The sequence below is a fragment of the Mauremys mutica genome, chromosome 1 (assembly GCF_020497125.1).
Source record: "Mauremys mutica isolate MM-2020 ecotype Southern chromosome 1, ASM2049712v1, whole genome shotgun sequence".
NCBI classification, from domain to species: domain Eukaryota; kingdom Metazoa; phylum Chordata; order Testudines; family Geoemydidae; genus Mauremys; species Mauremys mutica.
In genome coordinates, this window is record NC_059072.1 from 307,218,890 (window position 1) to 307,226,702 (window position 7,813).

A 7,813-nucleotide genomic window follows, 5' to 3' on the forward strand; every position below is an offset into this window, starting at 1 on the left:
CCAAGCCTGCTCTTTCCTCCCACAGACCTTGGGTGCAGCCCCACCTCGCCACCCCCTGAAGACTAAGCCTTTTTCTAGCTCCTATACTTAATATTTTTACAAGTGACCACTTTATTTACCATCTAATGGTGCTACCACCTATATGATCAAAATATTTTAAAGAACAGCTACATTGTTTTTTTTTATTAACTGTACTACTCCTAACATTAACTGTAAATTTGGAAGTCTCATTTTAAAAACCCTTATTTTAGAGTGAAATCTATTAACATCGATATTTCTTTTCTGGCTACTGTAGCAAGTAACTGAAGACACCAGTGTGACTAACATGCACTCTCAGGGGGACTAAAAATTCATTGGCCATTAAGATGTGCTATTAACAATAATTGCCTATTTTACTATATGTTGGGAACAGCATCCTAAGATGGACTCCTTATGTATCCCACTTGAGCATATCAAGCAAGAAAGATACCATACCTTACTCAACAAGGAGTCCTTAAAAAACAACAGATTTATTTGGGCATAAGCTTTTGTGGGTAAAAACAAACAAACAAAAGCTGGTTCCCTTTTCTTTCTTGATCTTCAGGTTAATTTTCTATTCCACATCATATAATCTGATTTTACCCACTGATCTCTGACATGGGATCTTGTCAAATACTTAAAAAAAAAATCTAGCTCTATTATAGTCATCGTATTTCTCATCCATAGTGGTAGTATTTAACAAGAACTCCAACAGGTTATTCAAATATGACTTCCCTCTTCCTGAAGCCATGCTGGCTACTCTAAAGCGGTGATTGTTCAAGGCTTACCAATATACTACTTAAAATAGTTTCAACAATTTTTTTTCCCTCCCAACACACGTCTTTTGCCTATAATTTTCTAGTTTCTTTCTTGACCATTTGCTGTAATGAAATTGTGTTTACCAATTCACAATCCTCAAATCTCTCTGAAATGTAGTGACCAATTAAAAATTCACAGATGTCCTAGTTAACGACTTCCTGCCTGCTAGATGATACTAAGAGTACAGTATTCTTTATTATGGTGGGTTTCCCACCCCCACTCCACTGCAGTGGTTAGTTATTGCCAGTAGATGGTGCAATTTGCTACAATATTTTGTTATGAATTGGCATTTTTTACATTAATGTCAGGGGCTCTTTTTGTTTTTGATTAAGTCTAAATTAATCAAACTTCCTTTAAAGCTCATTATTTCACAATATCTAACCTACTGCTGTCAGCTTTAAGAGAACCCAACTGTTTTAGAATCTGTTAGTTGTACACTACAAGTTCTGTTGTCGAAGGAAAATTAATTCCCGACCTGATCATAGGTCCATCCTGTTCCTCTCTAAAGATAGTAGAAAATGCCGATACAGGGGAATAAAAACTTGCTTTGGAAAGATGTTAGCTTACAGTTACACCTGTTATCAAAGCAATGTCCCACTTGGGTGCTGAATTCTCTGACAGCGGGTGAAGCAAACCTTCCAGGAACTAGACAATTTGCAATATATTATTTTTGTCCCACCCCTCATCATGTTCTAAATATAACCTCAGATTCCTGTGCAAGGCTCTCTGGGCAAATCATTTATTATTATTTTTGCAGGAACAGTCCAGAGGAAACTACACAGCTACGAAAGCATAGGAATGATTGTTCATCCTTCAGAATCCATCCATACTATCACAAAATGTGGAACGGGATAACACTACCTTATTTGGCTGTCTTTTCCAGGTCCGCTTTCATCAAAAAGGTAACCCCTAGAGGCCTCAGCCCATTGTGCTAAACACTATACAAACATAACAAAGACAGTCCTTGCCCAGAGGAGCTTATATTCTAAATATAAGAGAAGACAAAACAGGTGAAAACAGACAGGGCAGGATTTGAAGGCATCATGGCAGATGTCAGTTTTAAGGAGGAGCTAAGAAGATTCTGAACTTCATCCGTGGATCAGATTCAGCATCCCTGAAGTGCACATTTTAAAAGTTACTATACCAAAATATTCCTGGAAAAATAGCACATGAACAAGTTAGTATTTTCATTTCTAGGCCCTCTCAAAAGATCAAATTGATGGCAAGCAATGATAATTCAGAGCAATGTCCTCTGGATTCCAAATATCTATTTTCATTCCTGTTATCTGGTCCACTGACAAACAATTTAAAAAAAAAAAAAAAAAGAGTACACAGGACCGGCAATGCTTTGTGTTCCACTATGGCAGAACTAGCCAGCAGAGGGAGCATAAGTCCGTTAACCCCATTCCCAGGGCTGTGATGGCATCTTTGAAATGATCCAATGTACTAGTTCTCAAACACGGACAAAAACAAAGAGCCATGTTAATTTCAGCTCCACTGAAACAAAAAAATGAACAAAAAAAGATGTTTACCAAACAAAAGGAGGAGACTGGTGGGGAATAAAGTGAAGCTTTTATACATTGTACTGAAAATAATTTTTTTTAAAAACATCAAAGAAGCTAAATCCAGCATCTTTAACATGTTGGGGGGAGGAGGAGGAAGAGATATCCATGTTTGTACAGATTGAACAAATCTGAACAGATTGAACTTCTCATGAATTCTCCTCATTAGTTTGCTTTTCGTAACAACATTTTGCAAGCTGATTGTCACGGATGTGGAGAAGGATCATTTAGGCCAGTGGTCACCAGACGAAGGACCACTGCGGCGGTGGAGCACTGCCGAAATGCCGCCGAAATTCGGGAGCGACGCCTCTCAATGACGTCACTTGTCGACGGCAAGCGTTGTCATCGAGAGGCGTCTCCGCCGAAATGCTGCTGAAATTTGGCGGCATTTTGGCGGGTGCTCTCCCGGGGGCCAGGACACGGGCACATTAAGATGCCCCCATGGGCGCCATGGCGCCCACGGGCACCGCGTTGGGGACCACTGATTTAGGCACTTAGGATTCCCTCTCCATCCCCTTACAAAGTCAATAAAAGGAAATATTTACAAAATGCTTTCAACTGATTTTTTTAAATGATTCCTAACATTATTTTATAATCCAGATTAATTAAACTATGCTTCAAAGGACACAATCAATTTAAACACACTTCTGCATGAAAATGGTGTGCTTACTATCATTATAAGAAACACTCAAGAGGACAAACTGAACAAGTTTAGAGAAAAATATTTGAGTATTTGCTAGTGTATTGTTGGGTATAGCCACTTCCACTGTTTCCCTCAGCCGCAACCCAATCCTGCAACAGTTGTTCCTACAGGCAAAGGCCTGCATCTGCAGAGAAAAATGTGCAGGATCAGAATTTTAGTCAGTTTCTGCTAGTTGTATAGGTCTTTCATAAACTAACAGGGGAAAGAAACATCTTTAAAAACCAGAACAAACCAAAAACAGGAAAGTCTGATTGTAAAACCATAAGAGTTGGCACGGGGACTCAAGAGCAAGTGCAGTAACTGAAACTTTTAACCAGTTTTTTAAAATAATTAAGTTTCAAGGTAATATTTTTAGGGTTGCACCAACAAAAATGTGAAAATTCTAGATTAGAGTGTCAGTGTCACGTTTGGCATTTCTTACTTTTGCAATTTTATAATAGCAACATAAGCGCAAAGAAACAGCAATAAGAACACAAAGATTGCCATTAGGCATTAGAATCAGATATTTTTAAAGTGTGCAATTTCTCATATACCACTAATTTATACTCTTTCCAAGTGTACATGTTTGGTCTAAGGCTCTTTTCTTGTGTGTCCCTAACATAGCCTTACAATTGTATTATAGTACTGCCTTTATGGTATGTTTAAATCCCTACACATTGCTGCTTTAACTTTTAATATCCTCCACTAACCAGTTTGGGGAAGGAGTTTGTTACTTTTACAATGATTAAACATTCCTAACTATTTGCCTTGAGTAACTACCAGAAAGATAGATAAAAATGGGGTCATGACTAGATCCTAGGTTATCATCTATAAACAGTTATAACTGTTTTAACAGTTTTAACTATGTAAAGTACTTAAGTACTACGATGAATGACAAACATTTTTATAGTATTATTGCTACAATATGCTGATTTTTGTTTATCTGAATTATCACTACTTCTGAAGCAGACCAATTATCCTAAACAGCTCCTAAAACAATATCTGTTCCAAATTGGCTAAACACAGAGGAAGTCATTTTAAACTTATTGTTTGTCCCTTCTATGGATTGTTTTCCCAAGAAGGTCAATGATGGATTTGGTTCTCAAAATATACAGGTGTCTGTTTATGGTTACCTGTAGTTTAGAAGGGTGTAATATCACCACTTTTATGTTACATTCCTTCAAAAACTTTTGCGTGGCCCCAGACTTCTCCTAGCCTTTGTTGTGTAAATATGAGGGAGAGACAAGGCTCTTTTTATATTTAATTTGTTAGGATCCTTTCATGTGCAATGAAAGCTATAATGATAGAGATGATGTTACAGGTCATCTCTGCATTCACTTCTATATTAAGATTCTTTAAAAGTAAGATCCCAAAAACTTTTATATGAAAAAAAAACCTCTGTTCCTTAATTACCCACTTGAGTGGAAGTTTTACAACTCTGTCACGACTGCAAGAGATGGAAGGTGGGGGTCAACAACCACTGCATCAGAGATGTCACTTGAAGACACAGAGTTATTGCAGAAATCTCCAAAGTCCAAATTTCTTAAGAAATTAGCTCTCTATTTCCATGGAGCAGGAAAGAAAGCAAGCCCACTATTATTAGCAAAGGAGGATGAGCGGAACAAAAATATTTAGCTAGCAGAGGTAGGGAAATGAATGGTGGGAGAACTATTGTGAAGGCAACTTCCAGCATAAATGAAAAATTCAAGAAGGCTGGAGCATGTTACCAATGTAAGTACCAGCACTATAGAAAGCAAACACGTATTTAATTTTAAAAGCATCTGTGCTCATAGGATTAGAGTAAGAATCCTATGATGGTGAAATCTCCATCCTTAGAGGTTTTTAAGGCCCAGCTTGACAAAGCCCTGGCTGGGATGATTTAGGTGGTGTTGGTCCTGCTTTGAGCAGGGAGTTGGACTAAATGACCTTCTGAGATCTCTTCCAACCCTAATCTTCTATGATTCTAAGACGCCTGCATACCAGGAACAAGGGAACAACCTCCCAGGACTTTTGTAACCCTACACTCTTATAGGACTCTTTGGTGGAAAAGTTATATGCTTCTATAGTGGCTAATACAGTGCAGAGTCTGTACAGTAAATATAATGGTTTCATTATCTTATACAACAGCAGCACTCTAAATTATGACATTTCATTATCTTTACTACTCAAATTTGGAAATAACATATCACAGCAAAATAACATGGTTGTTAGTGTCAAGTACCTTTCTGTGACTATTTACTGGCTTTACTCTCTTCAGTACTAAATGAAGTACCTTCTCCTTTCAGAAAACATTCCCCTAGTAGAGCGTTCTGATACATTAAGTATTTCCTGATCTTTCCTTCAGGTAATCACTGGAGAATTATTCAGGTTTCTGCTAGAAGCTATCTTACTAGTGTTCTGCAGTGCCATCCAGCTAATCCCAGTTTGATTCCTGGCCTATTCCTTTATAAATTAAGAGTACTGCAGTCATAGAACATTCATCCCTTAAGGGTGAAGAAGTCATTTATTTCATCCATCTATGGAGATGCATTAGCAAGTACTGAACAATCCTGTGGAGTTCTCTGAACAAAGAAGGGTACAAGAATTGAGGTCTTTGATGGAGAGAAAGGTAAAGTGGGAAGAGGGAGAGAACAGAAAGGACAGTACTTAAAGTTCAGTGAGGGAAGCGGAGGACACCCCCAACAAAGTTAGAGATTTCATAAGACATTCACATTCCAGAAAAGTGCAAGAATTCAAACAAGCATTACAAACTCTAAGAACGTTCAGTCTTGCAGTGCAGTGAAAGGGTAAAGGCTGTCACTTCATCTTTAACTCACTCCTGTTATGTCCAAGGTAGTACAATTCTCTATTTATGGGGGAGATCTCAGAACAGTGCATGGCCTGATTATACCATATATGCTAAAATGGCTACACAATACAGGATAGCTGCAGTGCCCTAGGCAGAGTGTCAGCCTTAATTTCAATTTGAATTTCATTGAGTTCAGGGTTTAAGTCAACTATATCAAACCAACCCAAGTTCTTGCTTTACGTTTGCGGCAGTCTCTGGGAGAGAGCCCTGGGCATTAACAGATGCTTGTTCACCCATGAGTTTAAGCACAAAGCTATGTGGACTGTTTTTCTTTCCCCTTTTTCTTAAGTTTTACTGGAGCATCCAAGAAACAGCAAAAACTAGTTCAGATCCAAAGCCAACACCCCCTTTTACATGTCTGCTGCACAAATTTGGGAAGAGGGGGCAACCCACCCAAGCCCCCAGGTAGACTGAACGCGCCTCGATTGCTGATCCACCAGGCATGGACCATTCAACCTGCTCCACCGCTGCGCCCGCCCGGGAGTCACTCCGGAGCACGGAGCATCTGTAACAACCAGATCCCAGCCCGCGGGAGCCGAAGCGCGCTGCACCGGCTCTGTACACAGCAACGCTGCAATGCAGCCACCTCTGGGGAGGGCAGCCAACGCCGGGAGGGAGCTACAGGCAGGGCACCAGGCAACAACCAGCCCCGCACATAGAGCCGGGGGAGATCAGCACCCACACAAAGCACCGCGCTGTCAAAGGCTCTGCTCTCAGCAGCTACCCGCCCCCAGTCACCCCAGTGCGGAGCAGCGGCCGGGCCACAGCCAGCGCTAGGCAGAAGCAAACCAAGCAGCTGCTTAGGGCCCCGAGCAGCTCGGGGACTGTGTGCGCGGGCGGGGGCGGGACTATTAATGTGTGTTGTGTGCAGAGGGAGCCCCCCGGTGATACCCCTGCTCGGGGCCGCCCGTGGGCTCGCGCCGGTCCCGTTAGCGGCACCAGGAAGCCGGAGCCGCCCGCAGCCCCGCCGGATACCTGGAGATGAGCGAGGAGCGTCCTGCCCGGCCGAGCCCCGGCCCGCGGCGGGGGGCAGGGTCGCTGCTGCCCCGAACCCCCCGCGAGGCACCTGGACGCGGCCACCCCGGCAGCGCGCGGAGCAGGAGGCTGAGAGGGTGCGGGACGCTGCCGCGACCGGTCCAGATCATGTGACGGGAGGGCCCGAGAAACCCAACATTCGTCACGTGCTACCAGACTCCGCCCCTTTCCCCGTTCGGGTGCAACGAACTTAACTCCTCCTCTCAGGCCTCACGCGGACAGTGACAGGTCCCGCCCGCTGGGTGCTTGCCCCGGCCTCAGAAGCTGACGAGGCTGAGGCGCTGCGCTCTGATTGGCCGGCGGTGTCGGGCTCTGACAGGCCTAACGCCGGAGAGTGACGGACCCGCTCTCCGCAGGCGCCGCTGTTATGTAGGCCGGAAGCCGGAAGCAATATCCCCGCACCGGCCCCGCCTCGCGGGCAGCCCGCGCCCGGCGCATAACCCTCCCCCCGCGGTAGCGTAACGCTCGCTCTGCCCGGCGGGGGAGGGGCGCTCCCACTTCCTCGATGGCCGCGGCGGCGGCGGCGGCTCCGGGGGGGGGCGGCGGCTCCGGGGGGGGGCGGCGGACAGAGTGAAGGTGGGGCCCGGCGGGCGGTGGCTGGGGGCGTGAACCCGGAGGCGGGGGGGGAGATGGGTCGGGGGAGCCCAGCGTGGGGCAGGTGCTGTGCCTACCAGGGGGTCCTGACGGAGCCCTTCAGACGCTCCGCGGGGCAGCCGTCTCCCTGCAGCCGGCCAGGGCTGCCCCGAGGAGGGGGACAAGTGGGGCAGTTTGCCCCAGGCCCCACAAGAATATAATATTGCAACTTTTTTTTAATGGAAGGGGCCCCCAAAATTGCTTTGCCCCAGGGGC

The 7,813-nt window shown here is 44.4% G+C and overlaps 1 protein-coding gene across 2 annotated transcripts in view; it reads right to left on the bottom strand.

Annotated features, from left to right (window-relative positions):
• Positions 1 to 7,285, bottom strand: part of RCBTB1 (RCC1 and BTB domain containing protein 1) — a 46,983-nt gene extending 39,698 nt beyond the window's left edge. The window contains exon 1 of one of the 2 annotated variants that reach the window (XM_045014071.1): positions 7,160 to 7,285. The gene's annotated coding sequence lies outside the window, so the exon portion shown is untranslated. Of the gene's footprint in view, positions 1 to 6,904; positions 7,135 to 7,159 lie in introns of those variants that run through there. The other variant, XM_045014081.1, reaches the window with a different exon arrangement.
• Positions 7,286 to 7,813: the final 528 nt, after the last annotated feature.